Source organism: Chrysemys picta, chromosome 5, assembly GCF_011386835.1.
Source record: "Chrysemys picta bellii isolate R12L10 chromosome 5, ASM1138683v2, whole genome shotgun sequence".
NCBI classification, from domain to species: domain Eukaryota; kingdom Metazoa; phylum Chordata; order Testudines; family Emydidae; genus Chrysemys; species Chrysemys picta.
In genome coordinates, this window is record NC_088795.1 from 114,316,939 (window position 1) to 114,344,913 (window position 27,975).

Consider the following 27,975-nt stretch of genomic DNA (forward strand, 5'->3'; position numbering starts at 1 on the left):
GCCCTACATTTCTGTGATTCCTAAATTTCCTGACAGTAAACAGGCTAGTAGAGATGCTTTAATTTTGTATTAAAAAAAGTCCACAAGCAATTCATTTAGTTTCCACTACTTATGCTTATTGGATATGCAGCTATCAATCCAAAATAACTGCATTATTTTCCAAGGGAAGAACAGTTCATGTGACAGAGTGACAGCAATCCAAGAGAAACTGTAGGGGGACATTAGAATGAGTGCATATGGTATTTAGATGAACAATTAAGCATGGCAAAATAGCAATCAGTCAGGGAATATAAGGTGAGGGAACATCTATCAACATGAAACTAGACTTTAGTCTTAGCGGTCTTTCAAGAAGTGTGACGTGTGCAAAAAAGATGGTGTTGGTCTCCCTAAACTCAAAACCAAGTTCAAAGTATTCCTTTGAAGTGTGACGTTGACAGTAAATAGAAATAAACCCAACCCTCATCTATTTAGGAAGGCTGAGTTTCATTAAATATTGTATATAATTGTAAATTGCTCTGCAAAGGACACATAATAATTAGCTTTAAAAGGAGTTGAAGGAAAAGGAGAAAAAATATTGTCTGTCTACAAATACAAAGCTGACTTTGTGTGTAGAATGGTGAATAAGGTATTCACACCTTTATTTCAAAGGCTGTCCAGAATGTAACCAATAGCACAGGGAGACCTTCCCTGACTTAGCGCATGTCTACACTTACCTCTGGAGCGATCGATCCAGCAGGGGTTGATTTATCGTGTCTAGTGAAGATGCAATAAATCAACCGCCAAGCGCTCTCCCATCGACTCTGGTACTCCACCGGAGCGAGAGGCACAGGAGGAGTCGACGGGGGAGCATCAGCAGTCGACTTACCGCAGTGAAGACACCGTGGTAAGTAGCTCTAAGTATGTCGACTTCAGCTACGTTATTCACATAGCTGAAGTTGCGTAACTTAGATCCTTCCCCTTCCCCCCCCCCCCCCGGTGTAGACCAGACCTTAGGGAGCTGTGACTCAGTCCCTGAGGTTCTAAAAGGTAAAAGGTACATACAGACAAACCCTAAGGATGTAAGACTTGTAGTTTTGCTTAAATCACTGGTAAGAGATTCTTCCTATGTTATTCCCTAGTTGTCCTTATGGGGTTTTCTTGCACTGTCCTCTGAAGCATCTGGTAAGGGCCACTGTCTAACCAGCCAAGGCTTTGAGTAAACAAGCATGTTCTATTTTCTTTCACTTCCACTCCTTTAATTCTCTATTTTCTAACTTGAGTAAACCTGGATTTATGATAATTTTGGAACTATACTGTTTGGGACTATATTGAACAGAAGGAAAATTAACCTCTGACTTTGACAGACAGAATAGGGTGGTAAGTACCAGCCCAGAGGTTAAAAGTCATGGGGCAAAAGGATACCCTTTCTCCCAGTGGTGCTACCAGGATGCCCACTGAAGTCAGCAGAACATAGGAGAAGTGGCAGGTACAAAGGACTGACTGTGGCAATTTGCCTGCCTGAATTTGCATAAGCATTTCCTGCCCATATGGGCCCTAGCTCAGACCGAGTTGACAGTGGTGGATGCATGGAGCTGTGCAAAATATAGTTTGGTTGTAAATAAAAAACAAAATTCAACATGCAGATGTGAGAAAATATGCCATTGGTACAATGGGACTCTATGTGTCATATTTAAACATGTGGGCTAAGCAGACGGGACTGGGCAAAGGTTATGTTAAATCACCTTTAGGCCCCACCAATTCTGTGGCCAACAAACTGCTGGGCTGGTCACCAGCATAAAATGGAGTAGATTAGGGCTGTTCTACTTTGTATCCATTACCAGTGGCCCAGACAGTCTGTTCTGGAAGCTAGATATTGTCAGGATGTACAAGAACCCTGGACACATTATGCTGGCAGCCAGGAATGGAGGTAGTATAGTAGCTGCTGTGGTGGTTCTATGGCTCGCGTGGGTTCCTTCATGTGGGGCCAAGTCCTCTGGGTTTCTGGTTGTTTTGTGCCACTGGGGCAGTGCAAAACACCCAGAGGCAGGGCTTGGCCCATGCTTTCCATTTGTGAGCCTTCAAAGATCCCATCATAAATCAAAATAATAAAGCCATTTATTTTGCATGTTTCTAATATGGGACTGTTGTTTGTTCGCCAAAAGCGGAGCATTTACAATCACATTTTGATTTCATTTACAAGGAAAGAAATGATTTTTATATCTTGACACTCTTATCATTTTCAGGCTGAGAAAGTTATCTCTAAGGGTTTACATTATACCTCTGAGAACTAATAGAATATTATGTCTTATGGAAATCCTGCAAGGCTTACTATTGCTGCTGTGAATCAAAGAGGAAGCAAATATAAAGAATGGTTCTCTTTAGATTATCCCAATTGATATTACGTTCAATGAACATGTTGCTTACAAGATTGTAAATTTATATTAATTTTATCTTTTAGGCATTCTTACAGAGACCAGCAATGGCCTGATGGTATTTAAACCTTTGTCATTGCAAGGTTCAAATATAGTTGTTTTTGTGTTGTCAGCTTTGCTCCCATGGGATCCTGAGTTTTGTAACCCCAATAGGCATTTTATTAGATTATTGACTCCATCAAACAAAATGCTGCAGTGTTTTTTTAGTCATCATGATGTGTTGGTGTCATATCAGCAGAGGCTCAACTGGCCACAAATGGAGCCAGAAAAAGATAAGGAAAAAGATAGAAAGCCCTAGAAGCAGTGTTGGGCGGGTGGAGGGAGCCCTTTACTCAGAACTAAGAATCAGTCAACAAAGTTACATTGTTCTATGTCAGATATGGATGGGGTTGCTTCTGTGGAGGAGAAACAATATAGTCCATATCTAGGTCTTTGTTCATCTACAGAATGAGTGAGCTTTCTGAGTAAAGAAATCTATATGCTCGATTCAGACGACCAAAAAAAACAATACATACAGTACAATTTATCCCCAGGATTTCCTGTATCTCAGGAAAACTAAGTTTTTTCCTGCTCATCAAGTAAGCAAATGGTCTATAGACTGAGCCTCCCATTTAGAGGTATGACAGGAGCACAGCATTTTGAGTATTTATTCCTAATCCACTGTTACTGCATCCAGTGTCACTGTAGAAAAAAAGGCTCTACTATTGCTATTTCATTGCTGTCTCAGAAGCAAAGAAGCCTCTTCCCTGCAATACAACTTGAGAACTTTGTAGTCATACTGTGCAATTGTGAGCACAAGTGAAAAGAATGTGTAACCCACTGGTGCTTATGTGTTTATAGGGCCCCTGTGGCGGGGGGCGATGACTCACCTGCGCGGTGCCTCCTGCTGGCCATCCAGGGAATTAGCTCTTTCCAGCCCAGAGTGCCCTCTGTGGGCCGGTGTCTCGCCTGGCACTGGCCCTGTGTCCTTCCCAGACCCCAGTGCCCTTTGCCCAGGGATTCTGCCCACCACAGTACCCCCTCACGCTGGGTCTTCCCTCCCTGGGGAACTCCCAACCCCCTATCCCCACCTTGCCTCAATGGCTACTGCCAGTCTCCATTTAGCCCCTGCTAAGTGGTTTACGGCAGTCTGTAAACCACTCATCGTTGGCAAGGGGGGGTTGGACCAGCTGCCTCTGCCTATTCCTGGGCTGCCCCTCTGCAGCCCTAGTACCCTTTTGTGGGCCCTTAAAGCCTGCAGCCTGGGGCTTTGCTAGGCTGGAGCTCCCCAGCTTCCTCAGCCCTTCCCTAGCGCTGCTCCACCCTAGGTACCCTCCTCAGCTTCTCAGCTTCCCAGGCACTAAAGCCCTTCTCTTTCTAGGGAGCTAGAGAGAGAGTGTCTCAGTCTCTGGCCTCACCTGTGGCTGCTTCCTCCAGTCAGTCTAGCATTTCTCCGCCACAGCCCTCTCCAGGGCTGCTTTAACCCCCTCAGGGCAGGAGCGGGGTGACCTCCCCTCTACAGCTTCTTTATGCCTAACCTGCAGAGGATAGGAGTCTGTTATAGCCCTTGCTAAAGGGCTATAACTTGAACTGTAGCAGCTCATGCTTTTAGCTCTGGAGCTCCCTTATTCTGTCCCCAGCATGTTGGAGAAGATGGCCACCACCACAAATGTACAGGTGTTTTTCCCACTTTCACATGGAAATGTTTCATATTTGAAAATAAAATAGATATTGAATCGGATCCTAAGAGGGGTAAGTAAACATTTCGGCCACAGGGACAATACACACGAGAAGAAACAGAACTAGTTGGAATCTAGTAGTGGACAGGAGGAGGAAGGGGAATGATGAATTGGTGTTAGGTTCTCTCAGCATCTGAAAGGCATTAGCGACAGGTGTGGACAGCATGTCATGAGAAATAAAAAGAATGCAAAATAGCTAGTCATTGGTTTTCCGACAAAATCAGGACCTGCCTAGGCAGTTTCTGCCATTAAAGAGAATTAGACAGAATCCATCTCCCCAAGCATCCAATGATGCCATCTGGCTTATTTCTGAGGAAATCCCCATTGGCAGTGAGCTTTTTTCACACTGACCTGAACAAGTGCCAAGATTGTTTCGCTCCCTCTGTCATGTGTGCACTCTCTCTCTCTCTCTCTCTCTCTCTCTCTCTCTCTCTCTCTGCACTAAAGCATCCCATGAAAGGCAAAAAATATGTGCTCTATTAGCTTAGAGGAGGATGATAATTTAAGGAATGAGATTCTTTGACTGTGAGCCTGAGAGGGAAGTAGAGGAACTGATAAAGGAGATTAAATGAGCTGAGACTTTTTGATGGACAAACCAAAACATCATGTTGTTGAAAACGTACAGATACCATCTATAGGGGAATCGCATCTTACGCGTGGGTTAGGTTCTAAAGTCAGCGCGTAAGGTGAAAATCACGTATAGTAGAAAATCCCTTAAATCGCCCATAAAGTACAGTATACTGTACATGGTTTTGTGTATACAACCCTATACAGTAATGTGTATAGATGTATAATGTATACAGTAATGTACAGCATATAATAAATAGTATATTCGCAAAATATAATTTTACAGTATTTTTAATTACATAAAAGAGAGAGAGATATGGAAGAATGAAAGAATAAAAAAGGAAAACAGTAAATCTAACCACTCATCCTGGATATTCTTGCTAGTCTACGACGACAATGATAATGGTGATACGACGACTATGACAATGATGATGCGACTATGATGAATGATGACTATGATGATTAGTACAGTGCCCGTATGATGAACGATGAGACGATGAAGATGGGTGCTGTACACAGTCTGATGATTAGTCTTCCTCTTCCCCTGACAACACTATTGGGCGGTTGTCTGAGCTTGATGTCGATCCAGAACACAGAGGTGATGGAGAGCTTGGGTGACGGGAGAGCGAGTCGTAGACGAAGTGGTTGGCTCTGGTTCAGCTTGAGAAGTTGATTGTGTAGGCTCATCTGCTTCTGGTTGTTTTTTCTTGAAAAACATGGTGATCGGCAACTGTCGCTGTTGTCTCTTGAGCTGCTCAAACATTTCTTGATTCGGTCTCAAATCATCCGTAATACTATGTGATTTTGAGGCTTCGTTCCATTGAGGGATCGTATTCAGAAATTAAATCATTCAAGTGTTTCACTGCTTGGAACACGTCAGCAAATTTATGAAGATTCCAACTTGCTGGCTCTTCCTGTTCGTCGTTATCATCTTTGTCTTCTGTAGATGATTTTATCAGTTCCTCTAACTCTTTGTTAGTCAGTGTTTCTCTATGGCCCTCAATTAATTCTTCAATTTCTTCCTCAAGGATGTCGACGAAGCCATCGCCACCCACTTGCCTGGCCACCTGAACAATGCGTTTCACTTCTTTGTCAATGGTCAGGAAATCCTTAAAATCATTCACACAGTCTTTCCATAGGTTTCGCCAACATGCATTGACTATTTAAGGCTTGATTGCATCCATTGCCTGTCTAATATAAGTGATGCAATTAGCAACGTTGAAGGACTTCCAACACTCCATCACATTAAGATTGGGATCAGCATCCATAGCGCTACGTATCTGTGAGAATGTAAGCCTCGTGTAAGTGGCCTTGAAACAGCGAATCATGCCTTGGTCGAGAGGTTGGAGGATGGAGTGGTATTGGGGGGGAGAAAGATGACTTCAACGTCGTTATGCACAAACCGGAGTGCCTCAGGGTGGTCAGGAGCATTGTCTATGATCAGCAACACTTTAAAGTAAAGTCCTTTCTCTTTGAGGTACTGCATGACCTCCAGAATGCAACACTTGTGGAACCAGTCCAGAAATAATGCTGCCGTCACCCAAGCCTTTTTATTTGATTGCCACAACACAGGCAGGAGATTTTTGTTCTTGCCTTTAAGGGCACCGGGATTTGCAGCCCTGTAGAGCAAGCCCGGCTTTATTAAATGCCAAGCCACATTGCCACAAAGCAACACAGTCACATGGTCTTTAGCTGCTTTGAAGCCAGGGGCTTGTTTTTCTGATTTCTGATTTCTGAAGTGCGGTTGGGCATTTTTTTTTTCCAAAAGAGCCCAGTCTAGTCAGCATTAAAAACTTGCTCCGGAAGATAGCCCTTTTCTTCTATGATTTTCTTTAATTGTTCGGGGTAGGCTTCTGCTGCCTCTTCATTGGCAGATGCAGCTTCACCAGTAGTCTGCACATTTTTGAGGTTGAAGCAGTTCCTAAAACTGTTAAGCCAACCTTGGCTGGCTTTGAATTCCTTCTCATCAGAAGGCTGTCCCTCTTCAGCGGGAGGTTTGAACAGCGCGTAGAGGCTAAGAGCCTTTTCTCGCAACGTGTTGCCATCGATAGACACATGTTTACAGGTCATGTATTCCAGCCATAAGTTTAATGCCTTTTCAGTCTTCACTAAAGTCTTATCATGCACCTGGCTCGTCACCTTAGCAGTTATTGGAGCACTTGATGCCACAGCTTGATGAATTTCTCTCTCTCGAATCTTGATGGTACGGATGCTAGATTCATTGCGGCCATATTTACGCGCCACGTTGGAGACCGACATACCGTCTCTCAATAAGTCCAACACAGCCAGTTTTTCCTCCAGCGTTGGAACAGATCGCTGTTTCTTCAGTTGAGCACCAGATGAAGTAGTTGGCTTGCACTTAGGGGCCATGTTGTATGAAAAATACGTATCTTAAGCACTAGTATCACACTCAGCATGGCGGGATGTTCACACTATGAGAGGCACAAGGGAACTGAGACCGACTGAGGGAACAGCAGATTCATGTCTCCCATCTCATGCTCACTCTGAGGCATACGCTCATTGAGTGGAATGGTGGGCAAAATCGCCCACACTACTGTATTTAAATTGGTTTTTTTTTGCTGAGTGTATATAGTTGAATTTGTGTAAGTTAAATGCGCATATGATGCGACTCCACTGTATAGTTCTCTTCAGAAAACATGTTATGATCCACTTCTTTTATTATCCTAAAGGGAGGTGTAGGAAATGGAAGTGAATCACAGTGGAGGAGGGGTTCAGGTGAGATCAAGGCAGAGTGAATGAGGATGGAACAGCCCTACATTACATCTGTTGAAATCACCTGCTGTGGGTAATTACTGTGTCACTTCCTAGTCTTTTCTGCAAGGTCTCATTACCTGAGATTAGCAGTGTGTATGCGCAATAGTGGGCTATTTCTGATGGGAAGAGTTGCAAGCAGTGTAGTTAATTTTAATTATTTTCTAGTGGAACATCCATATGAGATGCAGAATGGAGCTGATTTAAATTACAAGCTTGTCTGAAAAATGTGATTTACCTGCAGAAAAGTCCTAATGTGTATAAATAGATTATTGTATTGCAGTAAAATGCTGAATATTTTTGTCACCCACAGAATGTTAATTCATGCACAAAATCTCTGTGTGCGCGCGCATGTATACATGCGCACAACTAGATTTGTATACAGATATCTCTTAAAGAAAATCTAATTGTTTACTTTTGTGAGGGGAACTGTCTTTGCTGGGATAGTAAAATATCACTTGTAGTTACATTACAATCAGTCCACATGGTAAAGGATGGGTGAATTGATATTTTCCCCAAGCTAGTAAATTTTTGACAATTTTGCAGTTGTTAACGCATATAGCCTCAGTGACATAGAATGTGTACAATGCCTGTATGTGTATATTATGGAGGTCCATTATTTTAGATCTCAAAACTATGCTGAGATAGCACAGTTGCTTATTTCCTTGCCTTGGGTTAATATGGATCAATTCACTCTGGTTGTCGTCACAAAATATTAAATCTATAGGATAGAAACTTGATAGATATTTACCCCATTGTATTGTGTCCAGTCATGAAAACATAACTACTGGATTTGTTCCTCAGCCATACTACTTTGTGAAGATTATAGTGCAATTACATTACTGTATTTTTCTCTTCTTTGCTGTAATATAAAAGCTGTTAAAGTACTTGCTTTAAAATACAGAACTTGTACAAAGTGGTAATGTCTCAAATAAAATGATCTATTGCGTACTGAGCAATCTAGGGCAATGGGTATTTTAAAAAATCCTGAAAAAAAGCAAAAAACAAGTAATGGCCTCAGCAGGTTTTAAAGAATTATACCAAATGTTGGCAAGGCAACTGTTCATTGGTTTAATGTTACTGTTTCTTGGCTTTTAATTCTATAGAAGAGCCCTAGAGCCTTCATAACCCATTTTTGATAAAAGCAAAAATAGAAACATTCATTGTGGACTATTGTATACAAGTTTAAATTTAAAAAATGGTAGTCTCTTCCAGGGAGAAAGATCTTTCTTCCATCAAAGAAAAAAATCCCCAAACAAAACAAAGAACAAACCCCCCGCAAAGTTTGGTCCTGATGGTGTTATCGGAAGCATCCTGGTGCTCAGTAGAGATGTAGTGTCATACAGCCAGACTTCGGAGTCTTCTTTGGGATGTGGGATCCTGCATGCCTCAATGAGACGACATTCATCATTCAGTGACACATTCAGGCAAACAAAGAGTTGGCTGCAGGATATAGCAGCTCCCCCTAAACAGTATGATCTGGAGAGGCAGGCACCTGTCTTATCCTTTCCTGCGTGGAAAGACTAATAGAAGGAAGTAAATAGAGAGAATTCTCTAGAGAGTATTGTCTTTTAATAGGCAAAGGTAAATTCTGTATCTCATTGCTGGTTTTGCTATTGATTTTAATATATAGGAGCCCCCAGTAAAAACTTCTTATAATGGACCAGATTTCACCTGCCCACTTAGAAAGAAAATATGAGGCCTGATTCTGCTCTCACTTCCACAGGTCTATATCTGGAGTAACTCCATTGGAATCGGCGGAGCTATACTAGTGTAAAACTGGTGTAGCTTGTTTGAGTTCAGTGGAATTGCTTCTTATTTAAAGTAATGTAGGTGAGATCAGAATCAGGCTGTGGGAGTGTTGGAGGAGGTGCTTTTCCCTCCATTTTCCTGTCTTGTCTATTTAGACAGTAACCTCTAAAGAATAGGGATTGTCTTTTGCTATGTGTACTGTACTTAGCACAGTGGGGTCTGATCTCAGTTGAGACCTCTAGGTACTGATGTGTTGCTGATAATAAGAGTCAAGGATTTATGTTCAACTCAGTTAGAAGGATGTGGTTTGAATGATTATTGGAACGATTATCCTTTTACCCAAATGCAAGAAGAGTGCAGAACTAAGAACTTATGGCCTTTAGGTTAACCTTTGAGTTAGCTTTCTCAAATCTAATGAGCTGTCTAACGATTTGGGCAATACTGGTAATTTTCAAAAATGCAATACATCATTGCACTTGCAATGTTAGATCAAGCTTTCAGAAAACAAACTGGGCAAACATTCCCTTTCTGCAGGGAACAGTCATGAAATAAATATAGAAATGGGCAATAAACAAAATAGTGACATTTATGCACAGAAGGTATATCAAATTGCTTTTATAACAGAAAAGAAATTGACTGAGAGTGGAACAGCACAGTTTTAGTAACCTCTATATCCGTGGTGGACAACCTGCAGCCCATCAGGGTAATTTGCTAGCGGACCACGAGACAGTGTGTTTACATTGACCGTCTGCAGCTCCCATTGGCCGGGATTGGCGAACCGCGGCCACTGGGAGCTGTGGGCGGCCGTGCCTGCGGATGGTCAATGTAAACAAACTGTCTCATAGCCCGCCAGCGGATTACCCTGACTGGCCAGGTGCAGCCCACGGGCCGCAGGTTGCCCACCACTGCTCTATATCCTTATGACAGTATTTCACTCTATTGCCCTTCAAACTCTTGTGCAAGATGTCACTCTGCTTACACACTTAAAAGTCTGACCCTGGATGTCAAGCAACTCCAAGTAGGGTTAGAAGAGTTCAAGTCCCGGTCCCAGGCTGAATGACTCCGGCATAACATTTGTCTTGGATTCCCTGTGGTGCTGCTCCGCATCTGCCTGAGGCTCAGGGGCAGTGCCAGCCTCTTCCCAGTGGGGGAGGGGGACTGAGGTGGGCCTTAGTCCCCCTCACCAAAAGGCTCCCTGCTCCTCCTCTCCCATCTGAGGCCCCGCCCCCTGGCTAGGCCAGAAGCCAGAGCCAGGCAGTAGTAAGAGCTGCCCATGGAGCCTGGGCCATTGTGGGCAGCCCCAGACCCTCCACCCGTGCTGGGAAGCGTGCCCTGGGGGTGTGGGGACAAGGGCTGGCGGCTGCTCTTGGGCACCCCAACTCCCCACCCAAGGAAGGTGGAGTGTCCAGGGCTCCCCACAGTGACCCAGGCTCCCTGGGTGGCAATTACCATGGCCTAGCTCTGGCTTCTGGCCTGGCCAGGGGATGGGGCCTCAGGGAAGAGGAGGGCCAGGGGGTGGCGTCATGGAGAGGGGCGAGGCACTCCTATATGTGTCCCACTTTTGCCTTTTGAAAAGGTGATCACCCTAAGACCAAGTCATTTTGAAAGGTGTGCAGATAGCAGAATGGCCTCTGCTTGCTTACATTCCATAAACATGATGTGATTTAACTTTGCTTCACAATGTAGGTCTTAATTTGCACTGGATTGAGGCAGATCAGGCTAGACTAGGTCACATTGTAGTCCTAAATTTCGAAAATGGACTCTTTTCCTTTAAAGGACAGACAGAATCTTCAGTAACGAAGTGTACATAAGTCCTTCCCCCCCACTCCTTTCATAGGCACCCAAAACATCAGGGAGTAGTTTGGCCAGCTTTTGTTGTCTCATGTTAGTTCAGCTTGCTGGAAATATGAAAACGCTGTTGAACAGTATTTCATTGTAACTGCAGCTGAATGGAGATTTCCATGATAGCTCCAATCCTTCTGAGTGCAATCACATTAAGCATAGTTCAGATCTTTTTCAGTCCCCTCTGTCCAAACATTTTGTATGTACTGTAGCTTAGCAATGCCTCCCAGGAAATATTACTCTGTCAGTAGACAAACAATTGCTTAGCTTGAAAGAAATGTAATTATTTAAGGCATGCACGAATGTTTTTGGCTGCATGATGCTGTAACATTATTAACTGCAGGGAGAAAAAAAGGTGGTAGTGCTATTTTAGAGAGTATATTACTATTGTCCTAAAATGCTAACTAGCTGTAAGTTCTATCTTTACCAGAATTCCACATTTGCTCCTGATAGAAGATTGGATTTCTGAGTAGGATTAAGTAAATAAATCATATTAAAATGACAAAATGGGTAAATAGAATATAATGTGAAATGAAATGTAAATTGGATTTAGGCAAACACTTTTATACAGACCTCCCGTCAAACCCTATCAGGCTGCTTCAAATTCCTACTGTGATTTCTGCTCGCAGTTCTATTACATGTTGCCACTCAAGGGCATTTGATGTTTTCTCTCTCTGGAAATTCATTTGCATTTAAATGATTTGAAATAATCATAAAAGCCAAGTGCTATGAAGTTTGAAATTAGTTACTGTCTATAAATTGCGATGCCATTAAAAGATGATTTTGAAGAGCTTTGCTGTCTCAAATGTATGCAGATTAAAATCTAACAAAGTACACCTTGTTACAAAACTGTAAAGAATGGTGTGACACGGACTTAAATTGATTTATTCTCGTACTAGTGCCTATAAACTTTACATGCTTGGGTTTCTTCTGAAAGTGGAAAAAACTTTGTCTACTGAATCTGAGCCAAGTTCTGCTTTCAGATGGGGGTTCAGTGGGTGTATGAGATCTATGTTTGGCCCTTTGTGTCTAATCTATCTGCTCTATTACATTTGTGGAAATGTTGTGGTACTAGTTGGATCTCATGTAATTTTTATGCTGAGATGAAGAAGTAGGAGCAGAAACAAGGGAGGCCATTCAGGGTTGGCAGGATATGACTCTTTGATCAGATACAGTATGATGATAATTGGCACTTGTATAGGGCTTTCTTTCAGAGGAGTTCAGTGCTCTAATAAATATTAATGGATTAAGCTTCATAACTGAGAAACTGTAATTATTACCCCCATTTTACAGATGGTGAAACTGAGGCATAGAAATCAACAGTTTCAAATGTGTCTGCTAATTTTATGTGCCTCTGCTTTTGGGCATCTCAAGCTTGATGCCCAAATATTGAAGAATGCAAAATTAAAGACTACTTCTGAAAATTTTGGCCTAAGGGACTTACCTGAAACTGACTCTCAGACCACATTTGTTCATTTTGCCTACCTAATTTCAGATGTCACCAGTCTCCACTGAGCAGACAAAGTTCATTTCTACTGCAGTCAGTTCAAGTAGAGAATGTACTGAGACATTTAGTCTCAATTAAGAGCAATGAAGGCCATATGGGTGTTTTAAAGAAATCTTACAGTAATTTGTCCTTTACCCAATCACTCAGATGCAACTGGTGGTTTAGAAACCTGACTGCCTGGTTTCTTCGCTAGCTTGCCACCCACCTCCTCAGCAGCCCATCTGGCAGACTGCTGGGACTCCTGGGTTAGCAGGGTTCATAGCTCTGGAGCAACCTACTGGGCAGATTGTTTTCAAGTTGGGGACTCCAGGGCTTTGAATATCCATGTCTCTTAGGCAGTTCTCAGGCTGCCTCCTGGAGCTTCATTCTCTTTCATAGTGGAGAATTTCAAAATTTTTGATTTTTAGTTTTGAATCAGCATGAAGCCAAATATCTAAATCCTCCCTGAAATGGAATACTTTCCCCCACCCATCTCTAGTTCGGCTTAGTCAATATTTGGGGGTAGCCAGTCTGGATGTGCATCCTTCACCTCATCTCCCCTAACAGTAAGCACACAGCAAATTTTCAGATTTACCTCAGGTTTCCATCAATAAAGCCAAGAAGGGTAACTGTAGCATAGTGCATAGCATAAGCTCATTTCCACCCTTTGTTTACCCTGCAGGAGTATCACAAGTAATGTTCTTTTCCCTCAGTCTTGTTACATGGGGTTAACCACACAGGTATGGTGATTCGTATATAGAGATTACATAGAATTGTAATTTGATATGGTTCTGGGGACAACTAAAGCAAAGTTTGCTCAGAAACCTGAGATGGGATTGCCACTTTATGTAAATATTTGTATATTTTATGATGCATGGAGATTAAAGAAATTATGGTACTATGAAGTACATTTTTAGAGGCAAGAAAATTTTCTAAGGGTTTTAAAATGTTTAAAAGTTATTTAAAGATTACATTAACTATACAAATAGTATCCTGCTACACAATGGAGACTCCTGTATTTGTTTTTGTGATTTTGCTTATTATTGATTTACATCAAATTGCAGTCACCATAACTATCCATATATTAAACACATTATTCATAGTATTCACTCAGTAGTCAGTGCAAGCTACGAATCTAATCCTATCCTAATTATAGTATACAGACTCAGTGTGTATCCAGTATTATGGAAGTTTTCCCATATAATGCCTTGAGTCAGGTTCCTGGTTATTTTAATCATAGATTGGAGGTGGGGAAAAGGAAATGGCTTGTAAACTTTTGAGGCTATGTAATTCATAGTATGTTTAAGAGCATAAAGGCAGTTTTTTGTTGTTGTGGGTTTTTCTCTCTCTCCTAGTCTAACAGAAGGTTCAGCCCAGGCCAGAGAAAAGGGTGTGAAGTCCCTGACGGCATAGTATCCTAGCTGACCTGGCTCTGTTAACTCTTCATCTGTTGAGTCCAAACCCTTTGAACAATCAGGAAATATATCCCAAATCCCCCACTCTATGGCTCTGTAACTGGTGTCAGCTGGAGGACCCTATATAGAGGTGCTGAGCTATTCTGTTGACCGCTCTGGTAGCCAGACCATGGGGGGCCTCAAGCCTTACACCCAGGAATTAAGAGGTGGAGAGCCTCACTCAATATAGGTCTTCACTGCAGAACTGTGGTTCTTATTTGGGTGTTGCCTCACGTCCACACACAACCCTCTTACCCAAGTTTGGTGATGCTTTAAACCCAGGCTGGCTGGCCCATCTGGGGGTGTAGACTAGCCACTTTCATTCAGGCTGGTAACTTCCCTCTTTTGCAGGGTTGACACAAGCTGAGCCATTCAAGTGCTGATGGTCTTCCAGTGTCTTCCCACAATTCCCCCTGTGTGCCCAGGACGACAAAGGAGTTGTCTTACAATTCAGTGGAAAAGAATTATTGAGTGGTTCAATTTACTGGAACACAAAGAACCACAAAGAACTCAGAGGTCCTAGCGACGCACACAGGAGAGTGCGCACAAGTGAGGACATGGTTACCCGGGTACGCCTTTGCAGTGTGGCTGCTCACACCCAGGCTAGACTAACACGGGTGCCAATCACCTGAGTTAACTCTGTAATGAAGACATACCCTTTGAGGCAAGAGCACACTCGAGAGAAGTAAGTGGTGCAGGGAGTAATCCCATTCCATCCATTCACAAGGGTGCTTGGGGACAAAAGCTGCAGTCCTCCTTTAGGACTTTGATACTTAAAGAATAAAGGCAAAACTCAGGAATAGAGTTAGTTTGGCAATATCCCTTATTTATGTACTATTAAGAGTGAGGTGGAGACACAAACCATTAGAAAGCCCATATTATTATTTTGTACAGCAATTGGTTCTGCCCTAGTTTAAACCTTTATTCATGGCCGACTGAAGAAAGTCTTGACAAAACTATAACCAGATCATTTGCAACAGGGATGGAGGGTCTTTGTAACTCTTACCACTAGAAATCAGATCCAGTGAGATGGAAAGAAAATTGCTGGCAACTGCAAGCTTATGATAAAGAAACTGCGGCAGAAAAGCTAACTGAAAAACGTAACATTTATTAACTTGGGGCATTACTATATCTCCCAGAACATATTGCAATTCAATCTTTGCAGATGTTGTTGTTAAAATAATACACAGTCTGATAAAATGCATAAATTATATTTTAACCTTCTGAATTACAGAATTTGATTTGAAAAGGATGGTAAGCACAGCAAGCCGTTTGCTTCATGTAGTTTGACACTGCTTCTTTAGCACTGAATGAGTAGATGGAGCTTTATGATGCCTGTGTAAGAATAGAGGAGCTGAAGGCCATTGATTGTGAACTCTTTGGGGTAGAGACTGTGATTCTGTTGTGTGTTTGAACAGGACCTAAAACAATGGGGCCCTGATCGCTGATGTGCTATGGAACTTGTGTATCTTGGATCTAAATGCCTGCAAGCTTTGGAAAAGCTCTCATTCAAATTCAAGTTTTGCAGCTTAAGCCAATCTCTACTCAAGATGAACTTGAGCACAAGAACTGCTGTGCATTGCTAAATATGACACATAGGGTAAGGTAAGCCCACCATCTGATAATGCACCAGCTTTTTTAGTTTTCTTCAGAAACTTCTGAATCGTCTTGAAAGGAACCTGACAAGGGTATTTTAAATAAGGAAACAAATCACAGCTCAGGGTTTCAGTCTGTTTTATGATTTTCTAACAGAAGGAGACTAGAATGTGGTACCTATTTAGGTAATTAGTGATTCAACATGCAGCCTGCATACACGGGAGTTTAAACTGCTGGAAGTCTCATTTGTAACCATAAGAATTCAAAGGGGTACAAGAAGCTTGATTTGTTATTGTTGCTTTCCTCAGTAAAAATTAAGCCTGTTACCAAGAGCTGATGGTGCAATACTGTTTTGTTAAAGTGATGTTTGTCACTTTCTATGTATTGTTTACCGCTAGTAACCAAATATATAATTCTTGTTGGTCTTTGAAAACCAGAATAAAATATTGTTTTGATGCTGTCCAGCATAGCACTGGGACCATTACACTCAGTCTGGTGAGCTAGGCATAGTGAGTAATAGATCTGACAATTTAGCCCTTTTTTACTCTTTGAGTTACCTGACAATGATTGCCCAAATTTATCTGTGTTTAGGCAAATGCTTTGTATAGACATATTTCCACCTGCGGATGTTCATTGAACCTATCTTTCTGAGGCTAGTCACCTACTGATGGTATTGTTCTTACTGCCTAACTGGACAGCTGACCGTTATAAACATAGAATGACCACTTCAGAGGAAAAGATTTATTTAAAGTATTATTTAGATTTGTAAAAATAAGAAAGTGCCTGTTACATATTCTGGGCAATTTAACATAATTAAATTTCATATTATTGTATCAAATATAAAACAAGTATCTGTATTCACATGCAGACAGCTCTGTTTGTAAGTGAATATGGGTATTTGAGCAAAGAACAGCCATTTTCCATCTCTGTGCCTCTTGCCCCTTATCAAGGCAAGGACCTCCATGAATTAGATCTTATTTCAGGAAAGCACTTAAACATGTACTTAAGTGCATCAGTATACAAGAAACCACTTAAACGGGTCCATTTGCTTAAGTCGCATTGACTTCAATAGGATTTAGGCATGTGCTTAAACACCCTTCCTGGATAGGGATGCTTTCCTAATGTGTAAGGACACTAACCTTCCCTCCAAAGGCTCCTCAAAACCTACTCTACTGTGACACTTACCAGAAGTCAGCCAGCCTCTGGTGGTTTAGCTGTGCTGATATATTTAAAGTGAAAAAAACAAAACAACCACTACAGCAAAAGCCAACCAAACCCTATCCATGTGAGATGGTTCTATTACCATTGTTCCTTCTTTCCTCCTCTCCCTTCTTTTCTTTTTCATGGTCACTTCTTGGGTCGCGTTTATTTAGATTTTAAGCTCTTTGGCCCAGGCACTGTCACAAAGGGTACATCTTCACTACCCGCTGGATCGGTGGGTAGTAATCGATCTATCAGGGATCGATTTATCACGTCTCGTCTAGACGTGATAAATCGATCCCCGAACATGCTCCCTGTCGACTCTGGAACTCCACCAGGGTGAGAGGCAGAAGCGAAGTCGACAGGGGAGCTGTGGCCATCGATCCCGCGCTGTGAGGACGCGAGGTAAGTCGATCTAAGATACATCGACTTCAGCTACGCTATTCTCGTAGCTGAAGTTGCGTATCTTAGATCGATCCCCCCCAGTGTAGACCAGCCCAAAGGGTATGTCTATACAGCAAATGAAGGTGCTACTGTAGCATGGGTAGGCATACCTTCCCTAGTTGTAATCTAGCTAGCATGGATAACAATGATAGTGAAGACATGGCAGTACAGGCTTCTTTGCTAGATAGGTGCCCCAGTACAAGCCCAATGGGGACCCTGGGTGTATACTCAGGTTGCTAATGCGCATGGCAGTCCATGGCATCACATCCACACTGCTATTGTTACTCATGCTAGCTAGATGAGGCTAGCATGGGTATGCATATCTGTACCACAATCACACCTTTATTTGCTGTATAGCCATTCCATGAGTGTGTTTGCATCTAGCACAATATAACCTTGATCCTGATTGGCACCTCTAGCGAGCTCCCATAGTGCAAATAATACTTGCATAAACATTTGCAGGCGAGTGAAGCAAAAGGGGCGTGAACAGGCTGAATTGAAAGGTAATTCAGAATTAGTAAAAGCTTTTGTGAATATTTTTGCCCAATATTCATCTAGTGCTGATTACACTGTTACTGCTGATTTTAACTATAACACAATTAATACTTTTGCACAGACTTTCCACAGTAGGAAACTAAGCAGAAGAATGAACATTGATTAAGGGAGATGAACCAAAGTCTTTTTACTGATCATATATGTAGAAACCTAAAAAAATGTAAATTATATTCCATTGTTGCAGTAATTATGCTCTTCAGTGTACAGTGTATTTCTGGTTTATTGGGTTGGCACAGGATTTGGTTTTCCAAAATACATGTTTACTGTACATGTTTCAGTCAGAATAAGGTTCTAAATTGCTATGTCATTCAACAAAACTACAATTCACAAGAATTTATAAGGTTATTTTACTTTTTTCTTGTAGTCACTGGAGAGTTTATTGAAACAGACTATAGCTAAATTCCTTCTTGATGCATAAGGATCTTTCATAGCCGCTTCCTCATAATTTAGTTTTTCTTTTACTCATTTCATCTTGAAAGGTCATTTTAGGAACTAAAAAGCCCAGTTGCCAACTTTTAAAATAATCATGATCTCCAATAGAACACCATCTATTTTTAACATTGTACTTTTTAATGTCTCTTCTTTAAAGACACAAAGCAACTGACTTTTCTTTTGCCATGAATAATGTATGACTTCAGAGATTTCAGATGCTATGACATAAATTATCAACTGCTTTCCCACTATTTGCTGATAAAGTCGGGATGTTTTCTGCACACTTTGTAGTAAGCTTGTCATTATAATTTGCTCCTTTCTGCTATTAGATTTAATAAATAACATTTCTTTGCAATTTATACAACCTGAATGTGTAGAATGGTAGGGAAAATTATGATTTCACTTCTGCATGTGGAATCTATATAGTGTTCTCTGCATGTATCTTGTAAAGCTACAATGTGGTATAGTTTGTAAAGTAAGACTGTACACTTAATAGATTAAGGCCAGAAGGGACCATTATGATCATGTAGTGTGGGTAACCTGTATAACACAGGCTATACAATTTCACCCAGTGATTCCCAAATCTGGCCCAACAAATTATGGCTGAATGAGAGCATGTTTTTTCAGAAAGAGATCAAGTCTTGATATAAAGACTTCAAGTGTGGACAATGCTCAGACAAAACCATGCTCAGGGCCTCGTGGATTGTGATAGCTGGGATTCCTTGATAGTTGGTTAAAATGCTGGCACAGGCAGATTTTGATGTGTATTTGGCATTGTCATGGCATGAGACTTTCCTTCAGTTGGCTCAAGTGATAGCCTCTCCGCCCCCAAGGATACCTGAAAGAAACTGGAACAAAGGACAGTAACTACAAGGGGTGTGAGTGATTGCTGGACCCAGACTAGAAGGAGACTAGTCTGTAAAAGGAAGCTTACTGGAACTCCTCTGAGGGTGAGGTTTTATCTGTATTCAGTTTTCTTACTGTATTAGGCATAGACTTGCGTGTTCTATTTTATTTTGCTTGGTAATTCACTTTGTTCTGTCTGTCGCTACTTGGAACTACTTAAATCCCACTTTCTGTATTTAATAAAATCACTTTTTACTTATTAATTAACCCAGAGTATGTATTAATACCTGGGGGGGGGAGGGGCAAACAGCTGTGCATATCTCTTGATCAGTGTTATAGAGGGTGAACAATTTTATGAGTTTACTCTGTATATGCTTTATACAGGGTAAAATGGATTTCTGTGAGGTTTGGACCATATTGGGGGTTGGGCATCTGAGTGTTAAAGACAGGAAAACTTATTAAGTTGCTTTCAGTTAAGCCTGCAGTTTGTGGGACGTGGTTCAGACCTGGGTCTGTGTTTGTGGCCGGCAAGCGTGTCTGGCATGACCAGGCAGGGCTCTGGAGTCTCAAGATGGCAGGGAAAGCAGGGGCAGAAGTAGTCTTGGCACATCAGTTGGCAGCCCCAAGGGGGTTTCTGTGATCCAACCCCTCACACACATTATCAGGAGGAAATTAAAAATTAATTCATAATACCCAGAAATAAACAGGCATTACAAATGAAATGAACAAATCAAATGATATTCTTGGGAATGTCTACTGACTTTTAGATATATATCTGACAGAACAATGCCTCGTGTCATCCTTATGTCAAATGTGATAAAGAAAATTCTCACTGAGAAAGTATTGAAGAACAAGGAATACATATTCTTCCTGTGAACATTTGTAGGAGCAAATTTGTGTTGTTGGAAAGAGAGTGGACCACTAAACAGCATTGTTTAGTAGGCCATCTTGAAAGCTTTTTGTGGGCTTGGGAGTCAGCTTCAGGAAGCAGAAACTGTAGTGACCAGTCAAAATAGCCATAGCAAGGAAGTTTCCAAGCACTCATTGGCTGAAAAATATTTGTGTAAACTGTTTGAAAAGTTTTGAATAGTGAACAAATTCAGAAAAATCAAAGTCTTCACTGTTTGCTATGTTGTTATGTTGGTCCCAGGATTTTAAAGAGACAAAGTAGGTGAGGTAATATCTTCTATTGGACCAACTTCTGCTTGTGAAAGAGACAGGCTTTTGAGCTTACACAGAGCTCTTCTCGAAAGCCTGTGTCTTTAACCAGCAGATGTTGGTCCAATGAAAGATGATATGTCACCTACCTTGTCTCTTTAAAGTCTTCACAGATCCTTTGCAAATAGAAAAAGGGGCTAAACTTGTTAAATGTTTAATTATGAATAGTTCATCTAGTTCTATTTGTGATATTCAGTGTCAGTCCTGGTTGATATATGAACTGATAATTGTGTTAACATTTCACAAGTCATCAAGTAATTACCATTGTTTTCAGTGGTGTTACAGCAAAATAATATGCAATATTTCAAGGTATTTAATTAACTAGTGTCAATGAGTTCCCTTGACAATGATTTCTGTCATCCCCAGGATCATAGATGACACATGTCTGATGGATGTTAGACTGCTCAAAGTAAATGATAGATAAACCAGGGACCAGCAATATGCTATGCAGAAGTCAGTATGATGGAGTATATATAATTATTTGTTACCATTTAAAGGTGACCTGCGGAGGTAATAAATTGGAGTTTGTCTTCCTTTTCTTCATTATGATGTATGAAGAATGTCCAAAAGGCTTTTTATTTCCAAACAAAATAAAGTTCTGCTATTTTTTATGTTAGAAATTCTTGTCCACTCTGTTTTCCCTGGAGGACGATAGGAGACATAATAGGTTTATGATATCAGATACCCAGGATTAAAGCTGATTAATTGAAATAAGTGATTTTTTTATCTAGAATATTTTGGATTCTTTGTGTTGTCATTGATTTAGTTCTAATGTCTTTCAAACATTTGCAAGAAAATCTTTTTGTTTCAAATTCAATCCTCACCACATCCTTCATTTGGGAGCTAAGGAAGCTCCCAATTCTCTTCTCTGGCTCTTGTGAATGAGTGCTCCAGCAGTCAGGGAAATAGAAAACTAGAATTAAGAAAAACCAAACCCTTATCCTCTCCTCATCCTTCATAAAGAAGAAAATAACCTGCATCTCCTATTAATTTCCATAAGATTTATAGGTGCTCAGCGCCTCTCGGGATCAGGTTCTAAATTAGCCATCTACAGATAACAAAGAGCAAGAAAGAGGAAAACGTGACCAATGCCTGAAGGAGAAATAGTTGTGAATCTATGCACGTCATCATAACTTAAAGTGTTGCCTTTGGTAAGAGGTGCTATTTTTTTCTGTGTATTGTTTTATTATATCTTCTGTAAGATGCTTTAATGGTGTCATATTATTAATGGCACATTTAATGCATAGTCCCCGTGTATGTGAATGCGATTTCCAGCTGGGAGAATTTTAGCCAGTTTTTACAGTCTTGGTTTGCAGGTGGCACCATTTAACTTGTTAAGAAACGATCTCTGAAGAACATGAGGGTCCTGGTTTGGATCTTGAGTCCGTATTTTTATACAGTGGGCCTGATCGACCCATGTGCTAAGTGGTAGGTTAACAAGTGTAATTTGCAAAGGTTGCCCAGGAAACATGAGCAAGGTACATGAAAATAGGTACTATAATGTACACAGGAGTAGTACGCTGTAGGTACTAGTAATGTCTGCTTCATATCCCACCATCACCTCCAGGAGATGTGTAGTGGGAAATAGAAAACAGATGTGAGATTGGGGAAAAGACATACAAAGAAGGGAAGTTAAAGCATGTTGGGGCTGTTTTATCTTGCAAAACTGAATGCACTAATAGTTGTTTGTATTGATGGATATCCCCGAGCATTACCATGGCCTGCTCTTGGTAATTACACAAATAATGGGCTGCTATCAGTATGCTATTCAAATAACCATTGTGATGTCTACCATACATCTGCATCGATTGGTTAGATATCTTTGTTTACATTATGATTTACTGCCTGGTTGGCACCTGAATGTCACGACACCACTGACTTAACCATGGCTTTTAGTTTCTAATAATAAAATATATGGAGATATATCTAGCTCATAGAACTGGAAGGAACGCTGAAAGGTCAGGGAGTCAAGTCAAGCCCTCTGCCTTCACTAGCAAGACCAAGTACTGATTTTTGCCCCAGATCCCTAAGTGGCCCCCTCAAGAATTGAACTCACAACCCTGGGTTTAGCAGACCAATGCTCAAACTACTGAGCTATCCCTCCTCCCTCTGAACTGGCATCTTGCTTTACTCCCCAGGGAGACTGCCTCCCGCTTGCCAGCCTGCTCTTCCCCCACTACACTAGTGCACGTTCCTATGTACCTATGTCTTCTGTAGAGATTGTTCAGGTGATAACTATGTGAGCCATACTTATTCACAACTCAGCTGTTAGGGCCCACAGTTTGGCTTCTGCTGATTGTGCTCAGTGTAGTTACACGCCTACTACTGTTCTGCTGCACGTTTGTTAATCATAACATTTGCCTTTCCAGCGCTGGTATGCTGCTGACTGTTTGATGTGATAACTGGGATCCATAGTTTCCTATATTGATTGCTGCGTTGAACCACGTGCGAAGCATCTTTTTTGGCTTCTCCTTGTATGAGTGTTTTGTGCATAAGTGAGCCCCTTGCATATTCTTTGGTGCATATGGCTCAGATAGCACTTACTGGGAGGAAATTTAGATTCTTATAGTGATGCCCGTCACTGGAGTATCTGAGTGCCTTCTAGAGAATGACTAAAGTCCCCATAGGCCAGTGGTCTAATTCTCCTCCCTACCTTCCCAAGGCAGTCGGAGCTGTTACAGTTACTTTTTTTAATTATTTCCTGTGACAGCAGGGTTCTGACCTTCATTTTCTCAGCATTATTTTATGCATCTATATTTCCTTGCCTTCCCTTTTCTTGTGTTAAAGGGGCAGTTTGGGTGGCAGAAGGCCACACCTCTGTCTTAATCATGTATCAAGACTATTCATATTGAAAACATTTTCATAGGTTGTGTATATAATTAGAATAAGGAACCTAATTAAACTATGACAGCAACTGTGAATTTAAAATACAGGGTTGCAGAGTTCAGTAAAAGAATATACACAATAAATAAGGATGGGGAGTGGCAGAGATGGCTTAACGATAATGTGCTTGCTTAAAGAAATGATCTGCCTATTGTATTTGACAGGGAAAAAATGTGGTTTAAAATAGAACTTAAAGGTATTTAGGGTAGAGTTTAGTATGTATAGTAGCTAGCTGTCACCAGGTTGCTTTGGGAAAGTAGACCAGGAAATGTATGAATTCAGAAAATTGGTTGTGGTTGATTTTAGATACCCATTAGCTATGAAGTCAGACAGTGCAAAATATTTACTGCTTTGACTGCAAACTCTTTGGGACAGAGATCATGTTTTTTATGATATGTCTGTACAGTACCTGATGCAATGGGCCCTGGTCCAGGACTGGGGCTGCTAGGTGCTTCTGCAATATAAATAATAATGATAATCTAAAGGAGAAAACTACCAAGATCAAATATTTGCAGATTTTTCTATGAATATGAAAATGCTCCTATTTCCAAAAAAAAAAAAAAAGTATTAAATGTAATTACTTTTGAGTGAAAGTGGAGTAGCCTTTGAGCAAAGGTGGCATCTCTCTCCTAAACTGTGCCTTCCTCTCTGTCTCCCATTTGCACTTTTTCCTGCTGCCCCTACATACCTGGAACAGCCTCCCACTTCTAATTCTAATTTCCAATTATAATGACTTTTGTGCTAAACTGATGGCCACAGAAGACATATTTGCAGGTAGAGTGAAGGAGTAAGTGAAGTAAGCAATCAAAGTAAGGTCAACATAAGAGTTTTATTCTCCATTGGACCCAGGCAGTTTTAGTCACCCATCTCCTATTAATGTTAATGGGAAATGCACATTTCAAACAGTCAAAAATAGCCAACACATTTGATCTGTTGTTATAACTGGTAAATTAGTATCATTGTTCCAGCAACGTGCATTTACATCTACTGTTGGAATAGCAAAAGCTCCTTAAAAATGTATAAACTGACTATGCAGGTTAACTTGTATTTGCCGTTACACAGTGTTGACTCAGAGTTAAATTTAGTAGCACTCTGCAAAACTAGTGGAAAGTAGAACATTTGTTCGACATCAGAAGCTTACACATGGTTTGAGCTAAATATAAGGATGAGCATTCAGTCACAGCTCAGGCAAAGTCATAATGCTCAGAATAGTTTCCATGTGGTGGTCAGTCTAACTTAGAAGATCATTTTGTGTTTCATTATAAACTAGAGAAGTTTGTGGGGAAAGTGTGGACTTTGTGGAGTGTAGAATAAGATACGGAAAGACAGAAAACAAAACATTGTGCATGCTCTTTATGGACCCACTCCAGCTATCATTGAATTCAATGGGAGTCTTTCTATTGACTTTAATGGGTGTTGAGTTGAATGCTATGGATCCGGTTCTCTGAATTGCTAAGCATCTTCTGTGAGTTGACGAGTTCCTTCAATTCCCATTCAAATCAGCATCTTGTATGATACCCAATGTCTCTACATTTCCTTATATACCTGAACCAGAAACTGACAATAATAATGACTTACAGATTTATAGATTCTTTCACTCAGAGGAATCTCAAAACTCTTTACAAACCGGGGGTTGGATTTTCAAACTTAGGCATGTGCGATTGTTTGTGTGTGTGCCTTTTCATCTGTGTGTGCCTAATTTACACACACAAATACCCAGTGCACTCATGCAAATCACGTGCTTGGGTGTGACCAGTTAACTTGCCTAACCAGCAATGTTCCCCGTGCAAATAGCTGATTTGCATGCACACATTAGGTATATGTTAAGCATGCACATTTATGAGTGTAACTGCATGCTCCTAAACTGAGGAATGACACAACTATATATGACACAAGGAGGCCCTTGAAGAATTCCACCTGGATTTCAACAATTTCCACCCCACCATCAGCCTCAGCCTGGACCAGTCCACACAAGAGATCCACTTCCTGGACACTACAGTGCAAATGAGTGATGGTCACATAAACACCACCGTATACCAGAAACCTACTGACCGCTATACTTACCTACATGCCTCCAGCTTCCATCCAGGACAAATCACATGATCCATTGTCTACAGCCAAGTCCTAAGATACAACTGAATTTGCTCCAATCCCTCAGACAGAGACAAACATCTAAAAAGATCTTTATCAAGCATTCTTAAAACTACAATACCCACACGCGGAAGTGAGGAAACAGATTGACAGAGCGAGACGGGTACCCAGAAATCACCTACTACAGAACAAGCCCAACAAGGAAAATAACAGAACACCACTGGCCATCGCGTACAGCCCCCAGCTAAAACATCTCCAGCACATTATCAACGATCTACAACCTATCCTGGAAAATGATCCCTCACTCTCACAGACCTTTAGAAACAGGCCAGTCCTTGTTTACAGACAGCCCCCCAACCTGAAGCAAATACTCACCAGCAACTATACACCACACCACAGAAACACTAACCCAGGAACCAATCCCTGTAGCAAACTCTGTTGCCTAATCTGTCCCCATATCTACTCTAGCGACACCATCAGAGGACCCAACCACATCAGCCACACCATCAAGGGCTCATTCACCTGCACGTCTACTAATGTTATATATGCCATCATGTGCCAGCAATGCCCCTCTGCCATGTACATTGGCCAAACGGGACAGTCCCTACGTAAAAGAATAAATGGACACAAATCAGACATCAGGAATGGTAACATACAAAAGCCAGTAGGAGAACACTTCAATCTCCCTGGACATTCTATAACAGATTTAAAAGTAGCTATACTTGAGCAAAAAAACTTCAGAAACAGACTTCAAAGAGAAACAGCAGAACTAAAATTCATTTGCAAATTTAACACCATTAATTTGGGCTTGAATAGGGACTGGGAGTGGCTGGCTCATTACAAAAGCAGCTTTGCCTCTCCTGGAATTGACACCTCTTCATCTATTATTGGGAGTGGACTACATCCACCCTGATCGAATTGGCCCTGTCAACACTGGTTCTCCACTTGTGAGGTAACTCCCTTCTCTTCATGTGTCATTATATAATGCTTGCATCTGTAATTTTCACTCCATGCATCTGAAGAAGTGAGGTTTTTTTACCCACAAAAGCTTATGCCCAAATAAATCTGTTAGTCTTTAAGGTGCCACTGGACTCCTTGTTGTTTTTGTGGATACAGACTAGTACGGCTACCCCCTGATATTTAACTATATATTTATAACCTATATCCTTCCTCATGCCCAAGCCTGCCCTGATGCATGAAATACTCTGAAATGTTTGTCAGGTCCTTCATTTACATAAGTTCTTCTGGGTAGACAGCATCTCACGTGTTTTCTGTGATGAGCTAAGTATATGCATAAGTATGGTAAAAACCACAGTATCTACAAGGTCAGCCCATTGTGCATGGAGAGTGCACATTCTGCTCCATCCATTAGAATGCAGCAGATTGCTCCTCCACTATATCACCTTGTTTCATGGACTGGTGTGGAGGGGAATTTTTGGGACATGGCCTCACTTCCTCTCTGCCCCCTTCATGGAGAATTTGTTTGCCAGAGAGATCGGCGGCTGAGGACTACTATTATCAGTGACCTTTGCATTGACCATGCAGTGGAGGGCTCCTTTCATAGTTCTCCCTCTGGGCAGCCACAAAAGAACTGCTCTAGATCATATGTTTAGTTTGGGGTCAGGTTTTGTAAAAAGAAAAACAAAATGTTTGCATTTGGATTGCAACATGAAGAGTTTTCTCCACTCGGTTTGGAAGGGTCTGTTTGACAAAGTGCATAGGTGGGTGTGAATGAATCAATGGATCTTCAATGAAGCCCACTTCTGCTGCTAATGTCATTTCTTTGCATTTAGGGCAATTTTTACATAGACTGTTCTCCTGGTACCTGTGTATTTAAAGCCGCAAGTAGCTTTAAAGGCATTAAAGAATGAAATGAGTTCAGCTGCAAATGTTATTTGAAAAGGAATGATCATTACTGTCTAGGTACAGTACATCTCTGATATATTATGAGAATGCCTGCAGCCCTTTCATATTTGTTATTTAGCAGATGACTTGCTGACATCTGTATCTGCACAATTTACTATGAATAATTTAAACCACAAAGAGCAGAAAGTGTGACTGAATAAAAGGCCAAAAATGCTTGAAAATGCTTTCATGATCCTTTGCTTGCTTAAAATTTGGAGATCAAACACACAAACAAAAAAATGCAGTTTAGAATTACTGCATACTATACAAGGAACCAGCAGAGAAATGCAGAGTGAGCTCATTGGATATATCAACTTAAAATACTGTATCTCTTTGTAGTCAGTCATGAAAAAGATGTAGACTTAATAAGGAAATATTAAACATTTATCTTGGATGTTTGACTTATCTTCACAGGATCATTTTGTAAGCAGTTTGTGTTACTGGAGAGACTTCATCTCACCACTGTGCACAAATTACTTGTCACTCAGATGTTAATGCTGTTGTTTGTGTTTGTTTTTCCAATCAGCCTCATAGGGCAAGCTAGGCAACTGAAAGATTCCTGGGGAACTTTGAAGCATGTTAGTTCAGCTACTGGAATTGGATAGTCAATGTTAGGGCTCTAATGATAAATTAAGAGGATTGGATAATTTTGTGATAAGTACTATTCTGAGTTATATATGTATCTTGCTGTTACAGGGCATAAGCTAATTGCCTATGGGGGCTAAGAAGGAATTTCTTCCATCTCCTCTGTACAGCATCATCTACCGATGGCAGCTTATGGCAGGATACCGGGATCAAAGGAC